Source organism: Tachyglossus aculeatus, chromosome 1, assembly GCF_015852505.1.
Source record: "Tachyglossus aculeatus isolate mTacAcu1 chromosome 1, mTacAcu1.pri, whole genome shotgun sequence".
Lineage (NCBI taxonomy): Eukaryota > Metazoa > Chordata > Mammalia > Monotremata > Tachyglossidae > Tachyglossus > Tachyglossus aculeatus.
This window is the reverse complement of record NC_052066.1, coordinates 132,137,786-132,156,275: the sequence shown is the minus strand read 5'-3', so window position 1 is coordinate 132,156,275 and position 18,490 is coordinate 132,137,786. Positions and strand designations below refer to the sequence as shown.

The window sequence follows — 18,490 nt, the reverse complement described above, 5'->3', positions numbered from 1 at the left end:
GAAAAATGTCTCTTCATTTGTCTTTGGAAAATGAGTTTCAACTCTTTTGGAATCTCAAAACTTTTTAACAATCAAATCTCATCAGCAGTATTGAACATGAGTGAATTAAGGACTGACTTGATTTATACTGCCTGTGGTTTATAAAGCCCTCTGGGGCTTGGAGTTGAGGGAAAAACCAAATCCATTGGACTTGAATGTTGATGTGCAAAGGGCTGGTAATAAAATATGCTTTGTTTTGTGCTTATAGTGTTCAGATTTAATGTCAGTATTCCCTGTGATAAACAGATTAACTTTGCTATTGACTGACTTTATCTGTTGAGAAAGAGAACAAAAAATAGATGAGTATCGCTGGGTAAGAAGTCCATTTTTCCAATGTATTTTTATTGTATTGTATTGCTCAAGGTTCCATTTCTTGTGATGCAGCAGTGTGTGATTTTCAGAATTAGTCTGTTCTAACACAATACCTATTAGGATGTGAATGAATTGTGAAATGGGGAAAATATATGCCATCTTAAAAAAATTGTTCTTGTGCCTGATCTTTGCTCGTGGCATGAAAGCCTATATTATCTTTTAGAAATATTTTCATATTTCAATGTATTTGTTTCTAGAGCAGTTTTACTGCTTTTTCCCATTCCCGCACACTTATTGTTGGCATTATTGGTTGTTTTCCCTATTGGTTTTGCATTTTTCCTCAATAAATCGAAATGCTGAGAATCATCATGGTAATTAAGTAATGTTCAGAAAATAGTGAACAGTAAGTAGTTCATTGAAATCTTGATAGATTAGCACTGAATGAATATATACACCCACACCCCCCCGCTACACACACACATATAAACCTCTTTTCTCAAGTTGTGAATTTTTATTATTTTAATTTCTGAGACTTCCAGGTTGATTTTGCCTAATCTATATTTTGACATCGTGATATCATTCTATGAGTATGAGTATCTTCTAGACTGTGAGCCCATTGTTGGGTAGGGACCGTCTCTATATGTTGCCAACTTGTACTTCCCAAGCGCTTAGTACAGTGCTCTGCACACAGTAAGTGCTCAATAAATACGATTGAATGAATGAATGAGTAAATTGCATCATTCTCAAGCTTCAGGTCTCAAAATGGTGACCTTCTAGTTCATTTTCCCAAATTCATGCAGTATGACTTGAGCCTGGACCAACTTTAAGAAACCAATTGGGAATGTTTACCAGGTCTTTGCCTAAAGTCATTGAGCCATGATGACAAAAACATCATTACCAAAGCTCATGCCACTTATCCCAACTTTGTCCTCTCCCCAAGACCCCACGTTTCTCTGATAGACAGAATTCTTTTAGTCTTTTACACACTCCATCTCTGCCTCCTGTGGTGGCTTTGAGTGGATTTAGAGAGTTCCCCAAAGACCAGGAAACTGGGTGGTGCTGAAAGAGGAGAACTGCAGGGAATCTCCCTGCAGCTGCTGGAACTTACAAGAGGTCAATCTTGTGAGAGAAATCCTGGGAAATTCCCATTGTCTAGTGTTTCCGTTTTTAGTGTCAAAGTCATGTTTGTAAAACCCCTCTTCGTTAAAGAGTGGGGCCATGATATAGCATTAAATTACCAGACTCCTTAAATGGTTTTAATCCTAGTTTCTGGTACACCCTGTGTGTTTTATACCTTTGAGTGGACTACCTAACTTGCATGACCCAAGTTTATCCAACAATAATCGAGATTCCCGTACATCCTTGGGATATATGAATACAATGCCTGACACATAGTAAGCACTTGACAAATACCGTAATTGTTATAATTATTAACTACATTAAATGCAAAATATAAAACACTGTAAAAATGAATACACTAAATAAGTGTAAATTACTTTTATAGGCATTATTATTTTATTTTGTAAACCTGGGCTTCGCCGTTGCATTTGTTGCAAGTTAAATGCCATTTTTTATTTATTTAACTCAACTATATGTTTGAGTGATGCCATTAACCTTTTTCAAACATTCATTTTTCCAACATAAATCCATAAATAACACATTTGGATCAGACCAGTATTTCTTCCAGACCATTATTCTTAATCCAATAGGGGTAACGGAATGCTTGGAGGAACTATGTAATAGTAACACTCTCTTGATAATCATCTACATTTTTAGGGAAGGACTATATCATTTGCCTAACTTTTCTCTTGAAGTCCATAATTTTATCTCTAGTAGTACATTATAGGCATGAATGAATTTATCCTTATTACCCTTTGAACCTGTTGATATTTTTATTCTACACAACTTCTTGTGGTAAAAAATTCCATATATTCACCTAGTTTTGGGCGATGTATTATTTCCCCAATATACTGTTTTGATCCTACCACCTTTAAACTTCAGTACGTATCCTCTCATGAAATATGGTGAACAATCTGTTCTTGCCATCCTTGCCCTAGAGGATTTTGTAGACGTAAATCATGTCCCTTTCCAGCCTTTGTCTTTCCACCCTGAAAAATCCCAAGCCTTTAGCCACCTATCCTACTATTCTGTAAAATATTAAAGAAAATGAGAGTGTAATTCTTTGAGATAAATTTCTTTTAAAAACTTGCTCTTTTTCTCATCAAATATATTCACTTGTTTTATGTTTACTTGGATCCCTCTTATCAGAAACAAAATTTTTGTGTAAAAATAATTGGTTTTTGTATTTCTCCATAATCATACAAAACAGCATGAAAATTAAATTTGTGCAACTTTCTGATGTGACTAGTTCCGTGATGTACTTGGGTGCATTATATGTGTGAGTGAACTGATAAATAATGGAAATAGTATGGAAGACATGCTAGGAGTTAAGATAGATGTCTTCTCTCATTTTCAAGATTTTTCTCACTGAAAGAGGAGGTATCCACTTTCTCATGTCTTCAAACATTCTCTCTAGAGCTAAGGATTGCAGCAGTGGTGATAACCACTTACATTACTGCTTGAAACAGGCTTTATTCTGAATATGTATTACGTGAGCTATAGCATAGCAATAAAAATGGTAGAAGCGTGGAACATTCAGTTCCCGTTTTGCAAGGATAGTCCCTCATCCAGGATAATGGCATTTTGTCTCTTGGCCAGGAGTTTTAATACTTTGTGGAATCTATTGATTTGAAATGTTTAAAAATTAAATCAGAGTGAGGACATAGTTTATTTTCACCATCCTGCAAAATTTTTTCTGGAAACCTCAATTCATCGAAAAACTAAAACAAAAAATTGCAAACGTAGGTGAAACAAGGGAAGAGTCAGTTTCCATGTTAGATTCTGCTTCCCGCTTCCCTTAATTTTAGCTACTGTTTTGTTCCTTGTCAAAGTAGGTTTTTTGCATCAGTATGTGATTTGGTTTTACCTTTAACACAATTTAGCTAATTAGTCATTTTGGCAAACGTTTAAAACTTATTGAGGCTTTTTCAATAGAAATACTTTTTATGTAATAATTTTCCCATCCTAATGAACACAAGTACTTACTAGACTGACAACATACAATAAATGTTAGATAATTAGTAGACATGTCTGATCGACCCTTGGATTAGATTACGTATTTCCTATTCTTTCTCCCTTTTGATTTTTTCCTTCCTGCACCTATTTCCATGAGTGTTTTGTCACTACAGCTGAACTCCTTGACGTTTTTATCTTCTAGAGTACATGGTAGATCTGTGGCTTGCTAATCTAGGACTTCCACAAAAAATGAAAGTCATCTGGGAAAACCTTTGGTCTTTCGATTCTTCCAATTAAAACATTGCTTCATGATCTGCTCCTCCACCCCCTTCTCAGACTGGTTTCTCCAGGCAGGATCTAATTTGTAGGCCAAATTGCCTATTGAGTATTAACCACAATATGATTGGTGGGAAAATCAGCCTGAGTGTTAGCTGCCATCTGAATGGTGAGAAAAATCTGCCTTTTGAGTCTCCCATGCCAGTGAAGCAATCTCCAGTACTGAACCTGAGGCAAATTGGTTGCTATTGCTGGAGTTTGTGGTCGAAGAAAGAAAGGTGTTTTTCTTCCTTTGTAAGCCTGGCAGAGTTTCAGTGCCTTTTGAAGTTCGATAATAAGCTGCAAAAAAGTGGAAAGGAAAGCAGAAAATATTACTTTCTTCTGTACTTTTACTCCTGCTGCTCCACAAAAAATCCCCCATGTCTTTTTTTTCCTTACTGGAACCAGAGCAAGGGAGACAGAGGAAGGTGAGCAGATAATAAACTGCAAGCCAGTAGTAAGAAACCCAGAAAAATAATCTTTTTCCCTGTTTCCATATGAATCTCTGTGAAAACCCCAGGCAGGACCCTGATCTTCCCTAACTCCTCCCTTCACCCCACTCCTCTTTTGGCTAGCAATCCCAAACCCGAACCATAGTACATTTGGGAAAAGGTGTAGTCATTTTGAGAAGCTGCTTCAGTCAGTCTTTGCGGAATTTGCTGAACATGAGGATCTCTGTCCAAAATGTCAAAATACCTTCATTGTATCCTCTTCTGCATTCTATCTTTGAATGTGTGTACAGGTATTGTATGTGTTTGTGTCCCTGTGTTAGGGCCTCTCAAATCACCTCCTCTCACTCAAATCCAGTGACATCCTGCTCCACCTCATCTCACAGAGTCACTAATTTGGGCACACACTTGATTTTGTAATCTCCTGGACCTGTACAATATCTACCCTTACCAATTCTGAAATTCCTCTATCTGACCACAACCTGCTCACCTGCTCTCTTTCCCATACATACCCCAACCCCTTCCTCCCCCGCCGCAAATCTGTCCTTTTCCCCCACAGAGACTTCCATTCTTTTGACCCCCTCCAGTGTTCATTCATTCATTCATTCATTCATTCATTCATTTATTTATTCAATCATATTTATTGAGCGCTTACTGTGTGCAGAGCACTGTTCTATAGCCATTCCTCCCCATTTGGTCTCCATACCCAAACTAGAGAAGCAGCGTGGCTCAGTGGGAAGAGCACGGGCTTTGGAGTCAGAGGTCATGGGTTCAAATCCCGGCTATGCCAATTGTCAGCTGCGTGACTTTGGGCAAGCCACTTAACTTCTCTGTGCCTCAGTTACCTCATCTGTAAAATGGGGATTAAAACTGTGAGCCCCCTGTGGGACAACCTGGTCACCTTATAACCTCCCCAGCGCTTAGAACAGTGCTTTGCACATAGTAAGCACTTAATAAATGCCATTATTATTATTATTATTATTACCTTCCCCTGATGCACAGATTGACACTCAACACCACCCACTCCACTGAACTGAACTCCCCTGATCCAGTGTCACTCTGCCACGCTCGTACCACTAACCCACAACTCTGGATCACCTCCACAGTCCTTCTAGACTGGAAGCTCATTGTGGGCAGGAAATATGCCTGTTTATTGTTGTGTTATACTTTCCCAAGTGGTTAGTACAATACTCTGCACAAAGAAAGCGCTCAATAAATACGACTGACTGACTGGCATAATGCATTTCCTCTGCTCCTTGCCCGAGCTGTGGAGCACTGTTGGGGGAAATCTGTATATCTCTCTGACCTTGTTGATCTTAAATTCATTCTTATCTGCTTCAGTTCTGCCCTCCCCACTGCCCAACAGCAATGCTTTTCATTCCTAATTCACTCCCATACCCACTGTCCCCATCAGCTGTTCCAGACATTTAATATCTTTCTCAAACCTCTTGCACCCTGCCTCCACAATCTCTTTCCCTTAATGACCTGGTCACATAGTTCATCAACAAAATTGAAGACATCAGGTGTGATCTCCATAAACTCTCCCCTTCTGCTCTCCAATCCCCCCGTCCCTTCCTCCACCCTCTTTGACTATCCCTATATTCCCTGCAGTAACTCAAGATGAAATCCCTTGCCTATTCTCCAAATCTAACTCCTCCAACTGTACTTCTGACCCCATCCCTCAATACCTTTTTAAAACACTCCCTCCCCTGCCCCCCCACCTTCTTCCCTCCTTGACTGCCTTCTTCAACTGTTCACTTTCCAATGGCTTTTTCCCCAATACTTTCAAACATGCTTATGTATTCCTTATAAAAAAAACCCTCCTTTGACCCCAAAGCTCCCTTCAGTTATTGCCCATCTCCCTCCTACCATTTCTCTTCAAACTTCTTGAGAGAGTTGTTTATACCTACAGTCCCCTCCAATCTGACTTCCACCCCCTTCACTCCACAGAAACAGCCCTCTCTAAGGTAACCAGTGATCTTCTTACCAAATCTGACAGCTTCTACACCATCCTAATCCTGCTAGACCTTTCAGCCTCCTTTGGCACTATAGACCACTTTCTTCTCCTGGGAATTTTATCCAACCTGGCATTCACTGACACTGTCTTCTCTTGCTTCTCCTCATATTTCTTTGACTGCTTCTTCTAAGTTTCTTTTGCTGGTTCCTCCTCCGACAGTCCTGCCTATACTATTACATCTGCCTCCTCACTGACGTCTTGGCCTCCTTTGTCTCCCCATTCCAATCCATACTAAACTCTGTTGTGCGGATCATTTTTCAACAGAAATGTTCAGTCCCTGTCTCCCCACTCCTCAAGAACCTCCAATGACTACCCATCCACCTCTGCATTAAACAGAAACTCCTTACCATTGACTTTAGGGTACTCAATTTGCTTGCCCCATCCTACCGAACCTCACAAATCTCCTGCTACAGCCCGGCTCACACACTCTGCTCCTATGGCATCAGCTTTTGTCTATCTTGCTGCCAGCCTTTTTCTCACGTCCTCCCCCTCGCCTGGAATTCCTTCCCCCCTCCACATATGCCAGACCACCACTCTCTCCACCTTCAAAGCATTATTAAGGTCACATCTTCTCCAAGAGGCTTTCCCTAACTAAACCTCTTTTCCCCAGCTCACTCTCTCCTTTCTGTCATCCATTCGCTTGGATCTGTGACCTGTGGACATTTGAATTTGCCCCAGCCCCACAGCACTTATGGCTTGGCACATAGTAAATGCTTAACAAATACCATCATTATTGTACCTTTAAATTATGCATTACAAATTATTTATTTATTCATATTAATGCCTGTCTCTCTCGCTAGACTCTGAGCTTGTTATGGGCAGGGAAAGTGTCTACTAATTCTGTTGTATTCTCCCAAGCACTTAGTACAGTGCTCTGCACATAGTAAGCACTCAATAAATACGATTGAATGAATGAATGAATAGTAAGGGCTCAATAAATACCACTGATTGACTCACTGAGTGATCTCAACTCCTATGTGGGTATCTTACTCTTGAGTGTCTTTGTTTCAAGTTGCTAGAGATAAGCATGTTTTTCTCCGTCCTTGCGCATTGATGAGAGGATCGGTGTATGCATGTTGATGATTAGTGTTTGTATGTACACATTCATTCTTCCATAACTTGTGTTTTCACTAGAGCTTGGATAAAGTGATTTTTAGAAATTTGGGAACATGTGTGTCTATCTGGATAGAGATCTCTGTGATACTGGAGGAAACTGATGTGCATGCATGCAGGGTTGACATGGGTGCATAATGTAATGTGAGTTTTCCTTACAGAGGAGTTTGTCAAGAACATAACCCCACATTATAGAAGAACTGAGTTTATTGACTTATGTGATGTGTATTGGATGTGGGAGGAATCAATTTGTGCCCTTGGGCCTGTGGATGAGTGGTGGTAAGCCAGCAGGTGCTCTGGGCAGGAGGATCTTGAAGTGTTTCCCTCCCAGGGGTCTTTCCCTATGGTTATCTGGGTAGGAGGTGGGAACTGGTATATCTTTTCTTAGACTACAACCTTTGTGTGCCTTGCAACATCCTTCCACACCAGTCAAAAGAAGAAGTGCCGGCTAATCAAAGGCCGGGAGCCAAGGATCCAGGTGGCAGCCTTAAATTTGAATTAGCTTTTCATCTGTCTGTTGCTCATCTATCCTACCTGTCCATTTGTTTATTTACAACTTAAAATATAATATTCCTGAAAGACTACATTGGAAGGGTGGGTGGGGTAGGGAGAGTGCATTTCAATTTAAATTATGTGTTCTTTTCCACCACTTACAGAGATGTTAGCATTATAAAATAACTTTGGACAAGTTCACTGCAGCATGTGTATTTCCTAAATATATTTTAAGCTTGGTTTTGATTAGACAAGTTGATTTTTTGATTGATATATTTGTCAAGGATGTGAGAAACAAAATATAGAATTAATATTTGACTATGCTAATTACTTTTCCAGGGTTCTTCTGCATGTTGTGCTTTGTGGTATTTAAATATTTAAAGGTTCATTTCCCGTGGAGCAGAATGGAAATAAAATACCTCAGGGTGATTGATAGCTTTCTGGTAGTGTTAGCTTTTTCTTCAGAATGTTGTATCCTCATGTGATCAAGACAAGTTATTTGGTGACTGTGAGCCCACTGTTGGGTAGGGACTGTCTCTATATGTTGCCAATTTGTACTTCCCAAGCGCTTAGTACAGTGCTCTGCACATAGTAAGCGCTCAATAAATACGATTGATGATGATGACATGACTCTTTGTTTTAGCATTGTCTTTAGTCACTGAACATTAGGCTGCATGAATGCTGAATTCGTATAATGACACCCAATAACCGATTATTCTGTATCTTAACTGTAATAATAATTATGTATATGTTAAGCGCTGACTGTGTGTCAAGCACTGTTCTCAGCACTGGGGTAGATTCAAGTTTGTCAGGTTGGACACAATCCCTGTCCCACATGCGGATCACAGTTTAAGGAGGAAGGAGCACAGGTATTGAGTCCCCATTTTGCAGTTGAGAAAATTGAGGAACAAAGAAGTTAAGTGACTTGCCCAAGGTCACAGAGCAGGCAAGTGGCAGAGCTGGGATTAAAACCCAGGCCCTCTGACTCCTAGGCCTGTGCTTTTGATGCCATATCCACTTGGAAAGGTAGGTTGCACACTCTTATCAGGAATACAGAAACTCTCCCTCCAAGTTCCTTTGGACTCCCAGGTAGATACCACCCAATCCCACATACTCATGTACATCCTTCTAGACTGTGAGCCCGTTGATTGTCTCTATTTGTTGCTGAATTATACTTTCCTAGTGCCTAGTACAGTGCTCTGCACACAGTAAGCACTCAGTAAATACAATTGAATGAATGAATGAATGAATCCAGTTCGCTAATGTAGTGTAAAACATCCTTTGTAGTCACAGTAAGCGCTCAATAAATACGATTGATGATGATGACCTTACTCTGATGCTGCTCTTTTGGCTTGTCTGTTACAGAAGATAAATTTGTAAATCAAGTGTAGAGAAGAGAGAATTTGAACTGTATTTTGAATTATCGTATCAAATTGGGGAGGTATTTTCATTTTGATAAAACAGGAATTAACTTGTTTATTCCAGCGAACACTAACTTTTGCTCACCTGCAAATTCTCATACTTTGGCATGGGATTATCAGGTGTTGTGAATTTGTGAAAGACAATTTAAATCACATAATTCCTCAGTAAATTAGTAAATGGAAGAATTTTAAGAAGCCTGTAAAAATTCCGCTTTCAAAATTAAAGCAACTCTGTTGTTCTTGTGTCGGATTCAAGTATAAAAACTTAGCTTTATTTTGAGAAAAATGCAGTGAATTGGTTTTTGTCTTTATTGAACTGCCTTGCGTGACTAAAGCTCCATTTAGTTTGATTGAAAAATAAATTATTGGACGATGTCGATCTAAACTCTCCCCTAATACCACATTTGTTGAGTTAATGTATAGGTATTTTGGATTCTGAAATATTGTACCTTTATTGTTATTAATCACTGTCCTTGCTTATGAAGAAATAAATCACTGTGCTGCTTGAATACCTAAGTGGTTTTCCAAAAGCATTTACGTGGTTGTAATCGCTAAACTAAGGAATACTATAGATTCAATGTGCTGTAAACTACGCATGCAGGCAATGTCTTTTTATTATCTGAAACTTTAATGGAAAGAAAATGTTAATTTAGCATAATGAAATAGACCTCCAAGTATGATCAGTGAATAGACCATTAGGTTAATTAAAATGGGGATATGTATCACTGCTGTACTGGAACTATCATCGTGGAGGAGACAGATTCATTTAGTGCTTGAATGGGGAAATTCAGAATGTATCACTCCCAAACGGAATTTATTGCACAAAGGGGCAAGATAAATGCCAAAGGCAATTCAGATTTCTTTTCATTTACTTTTACCTACCACTTTACATGTCATTCCTAAATGCTGTCACGTAAATAAATAATGATGGCATTTGTTAAGCGCTTACTATGTGTGAAGCACTGTTCTAAGCTCCGGGGGGAATACGAGGTAATCAGGTTGTCCCATGTGGGGCTCACAGTCTTAATCCCCATTTTACAGATGAGGTAACTGAGGCACAGAGAAGTTAAATGACTTGCCCAAAGTCACACAGCTGACAAGTGGTGGAGCCGGGATGAGAACCCATGATCTCTGGCTCCCAAGCTTGTGCTCTTTCCACTGAGCCACGCTGCTTCTCTTAAGTGGAAAATTTGTTCAGTCTGATTTGTCAATTAGGGATGAATGTTGTTACTTTTCTTTTGGTCCATCATGCAAGCAGAATTAAAATTAAAAACAATATTTGACTAATAGTTAAGTTCTGCTTCAAACCTTGGAAACTAGGAAATAAGAATCTAACTGATCTCTACATCCTGATAGGCTTTTTAAAATGGTGGCTGCATCCTTGAGGGTTTCTTTTCCATTAACCTTATAGAAACACATTCTTCGAGGTCTTTTGCATGTGATACACATGGGTGTTTAATGAAGAATATGTAGTTTGAGAGTCTGTCAGTACTTTTACAAATGAAATTTCATGTGCTTGTGTAAAAGTGCCAAAACAGCTTGTGTTGTAACAACAGCTTAGCTTTGTTCCCTAAATCTAATTCAGTACTTTGTAGTGATTTATTTCAACTTCACTTGGCGTCAAGCATTTTCTTAAGTTTAAAATGTTTCCATTCGCCAAAGAGCTGACCATGTTTTACCCCAGCAGGGAGACAATCACTGCTACTTCCTTTTCTTTGCCTTAAGGGTTGAAATGTGACTGTGACTCCTAGGTGGTCCAGAGTTAGTTTTTCCCTCCTTCTATCTTCTGCGGGGGCTTTCAAATTGAATGCTGGTTATTACCCTGCTAGATTGCCCATAATTTGCAGACACTTAGGGCATATGCAAGCTGCTCACATTTCTGCAGAGATTGGGAAATGGCCTTTAAGGAGGAGAGGATGGAAAACCAATCCTTTCCTCATTTTTCCTCCTCTGCCCTCTTTTCTTCATGTGTCCTTCAATAATGGGAAGAAAAGTTTCTATAAGCTTTGCTATTGGTGTTACTTGCTTCTGGAATTGTTTTGTTTTGTGTGGTGATAGGGAAAATGGCCTGTTAATTTGAGAAACAGCATGGTCTAGTGGATAGCACGTTGGCCTGGGAATCAGAAGGACTTGGGCTCTAATCCCAGCTCCGCCACTTGTCTTTTGTTTGACCTTTGTTAAATCACATCATTTCTCTGTCCCTCAGTTACCTCATCTGTAAAATAGGAATTAAGACTGTGAGCCCCATGTGGCACAGGGACTTTGTCCAACCCAATTTGCTTGTGTCTACCCCAGAGCTTAGTGCAGTTCTTGACACTTAGTAAGTGCTTAACAAATACCACAATTATTTTTATTATTATTACTGTTGTTATTATTATTATTAGGAAGCAGCACAGTTAGGAAATGGAGGATTTTGGCCATGAACATAGGCCAGTGGTTCTCAAACAATGTGCTGGTAGGATCTCTTACTGTCCAGTGAGTTGATGGAGGCATTTACCCCATTCCTGTCCCCATCTCTAATGTTTCATTGACTGCCAGATGGTCTGTTGGGTCTTGGCTTTCTCTACGCAGAATAGAATCTCAGTGATGTGGCATGTCTTATCAGTTTTGTAGGGACAGGTAATGTCATTTTATGCTCAGATTGAGGTGCATATGAATGTGTTAACTACGAGGTATAGGAGAGCTTGCCATTGTTTTACATTTCAGCAAGAGAAGCCTTCACTAGGATGGGGATGGAAAAGGACTATCTTCCAGTCCTTTTAAGGGACGTATAAGATTAAAAAAAATTGTTACTGCTATGATGTATGCTCTTACCTCTAATTCACCTTCTATATAATCCACTTGGTTTAGAGTGACATTTTAAATTCAGTTATTATAGGGGCAACAGTAAAAGCGATTCATCTGCAGTGCGGCCTTGGACAACCCTGTCCTCCCCCTGACTCTCCCATCACTGTAGATGACACCACTATTCTTCCTGTCTCACAAGCCCTTAACCTTGGCATTATCCTTGACTCCTCTCTGTCATTCAACCAACAAATTCAATCCTTCACTAAATCTGTTGGTCCCACTTTCACAACATAGCTAAAGTCCTCTCCATCCAAACTGCTACCGCGTTAATATAATCACTCACCCTATCCCACCTGGATTGCATCATCAGCCTCCTTGCTGACCTCCCAGCCTCCTGTCTCCCCCGACTCCAGTCCACACTTCATTCTGATGCCCAGATCATTTTTCTACAAAAATATTCACGATGTGTCACCCCACTCCTCAAAAAACTCCAGTGGTTGCCCATCCACATCAAACAAAAACTCCTCACTATTGGCTTTAAAGCAGTCCACCACATTTCCCCCTCCTACCTCACCTTGCTTCTCTCCTTCTACAACCCAGCCTCCACACTTAGCTCCTCTAGTGCTAACCTTCTCACTGTGCCTCGATCTTGCCGGTCTCACCACCAGCTCCTAGCCCATGCCCTGCCTCTGGTCTGGAATGCCCTCCCTTCTCAAATCCAACGGACAATTACTTTCCCCCTTCAAAGCCATATTGAAGGCACATCCCCTCCAAGAGGCCTTCCCAGACTAAGTTCCACCTTTCCTTATCTCCCACTCCCTTCTGCATCGCCCTGACTTGTTCCTCTTACTCTTCCCCCCTCCCAAACCCACAGCACTTATGTACATATCTGTAATTTAATTTATTTGCATTGATGTCTGCCTCCCCACCCTCTAGATTGTAAACTCATTGTGGGCAGGGAATGTGTCTGTTTACTGTGGTAATGAACTCTCCCAAGTGCTTAGTACAGTGCTCTGCACACAGTAAGCACTCAATAAATGCAAATGAATTGAATGATTGAATGAAAGCCACTTATCCTTTCTGTGCCTCAGTTACTTCATCTGTAAAATGGGGATTAAATCCTACTCCCTCGTACGTAAACTGTGGGCCTGTGAAAGACAGGGATTGTCTCCAACTGTATTGTCTTAAATTCTCTCCAGTGCTTAGTACAGTGCCTGACACATAATAACAATAATAATAATAATACTAGTAATTATGGTATTTGTTAAGCACTTGCTGTGTGCCAGGAACTGTACTAAATGCTGGGTTGGGTACAAGCAAATCGGGTTGGACACAGTCCCTGTCCCATGTGGGGCTCACGGTCTCAATCCCCATTTTACAGATGAGGAAACTGAGGCACAGAGAAGTGAAGTGACTTGCCCAGGGTCACACAACGGACAAGCCAGTCAGTCAGTCAATTATATTTTTTGAGCACTTCCTGTGTGCAGAGCACTGTACTAAGCGTTTGGGAGAGAACAATACAGCAATAAGTAGACATAGTCCCTGCCCACTTCGAGCTTACAGTCTGGAGGCAGGGAGGCAGAGATCAATACAAAAAGTAATTGCAGATATGTACATAAGTGCCATGGGGCTGAGATGGCGGAAGAACAGAGGGAGCAAGTCAGGGCAATGTAGAAGGGAGTGGCAGAAGAGGAAGGGGTGATGAAGGTTGTTAGGGAAGGTCTCCTGGAGGACATGTGCCCTCAATAAGGCTTTGAATGGCGGGGAGGCTAACTGTCTAATTAGGTTATTACTTACCTTACTTCTCCCATCATAATTTCATAGATTGCTCTTTATAATCTATTAAGAGGTTGTTACTAGGTGATACTGGTGAAGTGCTGGCTTGTCCCCAAGACTTTGTGACATCCATATAAAGAAATGTTTTGAGAAGTGTTTCGTCTGGAACTCTGTTTTATGGTTTTAGCCAATTGTGTCATCTCTATCTTTTTTTTTTAAGTTGAAGTTAGTCCTTTTTAGGAGTGTTATCTCAGTTTAGAGCCTGAAATAAACACTCTGTAAGTATCACGGGTTGATTGAGATACCTTCACCATTGTAATTATGTAAAAACACCCTTAAATTAAATGGGCATCATCTCTCGATGGGGGATAGAGATAGCTGTGGTATTAATTAAGCACTTACTGTGTTCCAAGCAGTGTATTAAGCACCATGGTAGATCCAAGATCATCATGTCAGACAGCATCTCTTTCCCACACAGGGCTCTCAGTCTGAGTAGGAGGAAGAAGAGGTATTGACTCCCCATTTTTCAGATCAGGAAATTGCCGCACAGGGAAGTTAATTGATTTACCCAAGATCACACAGCACTGTCGAGGACACTGTAACTAGTACTAAATCATTCTCGATCTGACAAGTTCTGAAAACCGAAGCTTCTGGCAATTATGTAAGCAGAGGTGTATTTCCCACTAGACATTTTAGGCCCTAGCCCAGACAGGTACATTTTGGAGGGGAGAGAGTTTTTCAGGAAAATCTAAAAACGTTTCTATTAGCACTATAAGGGCCCTATCCATTCTTTTTCATTTTTTTTTTAGCTGGTATTTGTTAAGCACTCACTGTGTGTCAGGCATTGTGGTAGATACAAGGGCCATGTCATTCATTCATTCAGTGGTATTTATTGAGCACTTACTATATGCAGAGCACTGTAATAATAATGATGGTATTTGTTAAGCTCTTAGTATGTGCCAGCACTGTTCTAAGTGCTTGGGAAAGTACAGTGCAGCAATAAAGAGAGAATAAAGAGTCCAGGTCCACCTGCCTACAATGAGCTCACAGTCTAGAGGGGTGGGAGACAGATATCAATACAAATAAACAGACATCAATATAAATAAATGAAATTACAGACACATACATACGTACAGAGAAGCAGTGTGGCTCAGTGGAAAGAGCACAGGCTTGGGAGTCAGAGCTCATGGGTTCTAATCCTGGCTCCACCATATGTTTGCTGTGTGACCTTGGGCAAGTCACTTAACTTCTCTGAGCCTCAGTTACCTCATCTGTAAAATGGGGATTAAGACTGTGAGCCCCATGTGGGACATCCTGATCAACTTGTATCCCCCCAGCATTTAGAACAGTGCTTTGCACATAGTAAGCGTTGAACAAATGCCAGTATTATTATTATTATAAGTACTGTGGGGCAGGGATGGGGGGGAAGAGCAAAGGGAGCAAGCCAGGGTGATGCAAAAGGGAGTGGAGGATGAGGAAAACAGGGGCTTAATGTGGGAAGGCCTCTTGGAGGAGATGTGCCTTCAGTAGGGCTTAGAAGGGGGAGAGTAATTGTCTGGTGGATTTGAGGAGGGAGGGTGTTCCAAGGCAGAGGTAGGACGTGGGCTGGGGGTTGGTGGCATGACAGGCACTGGGGCCCACAGACTTAATCCCCATTTTACAGATGAGGTAATTGAGGCATAGAGAAGTTAGGTGACTTGCTCAAGGTCACACAGAAGACAAGTGGCAAAGCCATAATTAGAATCCAGGTCCTCCTGACACCCAGTCCCGTGCTCTGTCCACTAAGCCACAGTGCATTCATCTGAACCCTGTAAACTGCACCAGCACATACAAAACAGAAACCATTCCTTGTATGACTATAATAGGTTGGAAGTAAAGTCGTCCTAGGTGCATTGTGGTCCTGCATATAATCCAGAGCACTTAAAAAGTAGCAAACTCACAAGTTACAGAAAGAAAAAGTTAAGTGGAGCTCAATATAAAAAATAAGATAAAAGAAAATAATGTCATTGTGGGCAGGCAAGACATTTACCAACTCTGTTGTACTCTCCCAAGTTCTTAGTACTGTGCTCTACATATAGTAAGCGCTCAGTAAATACCATTGATTGAATAGTTAAAAATGAGTTGTGATGGAATTATTGTCATCGACCCTATCTAAAGTTATTGATTCCTTTAGGCAAAGGTGAGGATTTTCATTGTGAATGCTCATAATAGACAATTTTATAATGAATATCAATTTTAAAATACCTAAAAATTTTAGACTGAAATATTAAGCAGTGGTAGTAAGGTTAGCATCTACAGATAACAAATGGATAAAAATGGCCCCATTTATTTGAGTGTTTTGGTGCCTGTTTCTGTTTGTTTGGAAGAGCTCTTACTGAACTGATGTTAAAAAGAAGGTTTGAGAGTGTAGGCTGAATTTCCATTCAATGTTGTATTTGTGTGGCCTAATCTGGATTCCTTGAGATCTGCCTGATGTTCTTTTTGAAGTGCAGCACACATAAAACTACCATACTCAATGGTTGCTTTCACTTACCCTTGAGAGTTCTCAAATGATTTGGGATAACCCACCTGCCATTCTTTTTTCTTTCTTGATACTCAAGGTAATGAATCATGGCAACATCACCTATTCCTGCAATGCACTATAACTTCATGCTAATAATAGCCTGTATGGCAAGTCCAAAGACATTCAAAGGAAATTAGGCAGGTAGTGATGTCATGAAATGAATATGACCCTTTTGGTAGCTGGAGGGAAACATTTCTTATTTTCTAAATAGAATGTGATTTCTCAGTAATGAAGCATTAAAGGATGTTATGCTTAAAGGGACTTCTTAAATATTTAGGAGATAGTTGATGGCTTTTACCTAAATGTGCTAAAATGTAGTCTGATATTTCTTGCTGCCTTCTAACTTCCTAGTTTCTGGTTCATTATGCTTTTGGATGGAAATGCAGGCCTTTCAAAGTAAGATTTTACTTATACTCTGTACGAAGTATACCTGCTTTTTTCTCCTCTTGCAAAGCTCTCCTTGGCACAGAAGGTCAAGAGGAAAGGAGGGCTTCATCAGGGAAGGCCTCTTGGAGGATACGTGCCTCAATAAAGGCTTTGAAGGGGAGAAGTGTAAATGTCTCTCAGATTTGAGGAGGACACTGTGGTATCAGAAGATAAACTTTGGGCACATTGGGTCAACCATGGTAAATCCTAAAGCGTGAGTTTTCTGTAAGCTCTGTAGACGTGAATCAGCATGGCCTAGTGGCAAGAGCATGGGCTTGGAAGTCAGAGGGCGTGGGTTCTACTCACGGCTCAACACTTGTCTTCTGTGTGACCTTCGGCAAGTCACTTAACTTCTGTGCTTCAGTTACCTCATATGTAAAATGGGGATTAAGACTGTGAACCCCATGTGGAACAACCTGATTACCTTGTATCTACTAGCGCTTAGAGCAGTGTAGTGGGAGAGAAGCTGGGTTATATGTGATAGGGAGAACTGACTGCCTTGAATCCATTGGTGAGGAGTTTCTGCTTGATGTATAGATGGATAGCAACCATTGGAGTGGGGAGACATACGCAGAATTGTTTTTATTTTTATTTTTAGAAAAGTTACCTGACCAGCAGCATGAAGTATGGACTGGAGAGTAATGATTGTAACTGTGGTATTCAAGTGCTTATTTTGAGCCAAGCACTGTACTAAGTGCTGGGGTAGATAAAGGTCCCACATGGAGTTCATAGTCTAAGTAGAAGGGAGAACAGGTATTGAATCCCCATTTTACATTTGAGGGAACTGAGGCACAGAGAAGTTAAGTTAAGCAGATTTACCCAAGGTCACACAACAGTTATGTGGTGGACTGGGATTAGAACCCAGGACCCCTGAATCCCAGCCCCATGTTCTTTCCAGTAGGCCACGCTGCTTCCCTGGAGAGCAGAGAGGCTAGGTGCAGGAAAGTTCATGAACAGGCTGATGCAATTAATGAAATGGGATAATGCAAATGCTTAAACTAGTGGGATGGCAGTTTGGACAGGAAGGAGCAACTTCTGGAGATACCATGGAGATAAAATCAACAAGATTTATGGACTGACTGAATATGTGAGTTGAAGGAAAGAAATGAGTCAAGGAAAATGATTATAGGCTTGTGAGACAGTAAGGATGGTGGTGTTGTCTACATTGATGGGAAAGTAGAGTTGGGAGGGAAGATATATTCAGTTTTGGACATGTGTAGGGATGAATTTAGAACGCTTAGAACAGTGCTTTGCACATAGTAAGTGCTTAACAAATGCCATCATTATAATAATTATTATTATGAATGTGGGACACTCAGACAGAGATGTCCTAAAGCAGGAGGAAATGCCAGATTTCAGAGGAGGAGAGAAGTCAGGGCTGGAGAGCTAGATTTGGGAGTTGTCTGCAAAGAGTTAGTTGAAGCCTTGGGAATGGATGGTTCTAATGCCAAATTATGATACATGTACTTCGATTTAATACTGATAGTTTGGATAAGGCATGCTGGGGCATGATTGAGGTCTGCAATATCATGAAGGGGAGGCTATGGGTAAATTCACTGAAGCTTGAAGGCAGTGGGTTCATGATGAACAAAAGGAAGCACTTTATCACCTAATTGGTACAAAGCACACTGCCTTCATTATCATAGGATGTTGTACAGGTAGAAAATAAATTCAAGAAAGATTTAGAGCAATCCATGGATAGGTC

General features: G+C 40.5%; 1 protein-coding gene across 1 annotated transcript in view; it reads left to right on the top strand.

Annotated features, from left to right (window-relative positions):
• The window catches only part of PRIM2 (DNA primase subunit 2), a 323,348-nt gene that overhangs the window by 110,769 nt on the left and 194,089 nt on the right, over positions 1-18,490 (top strand). The window lies entirely within an intron of this gene.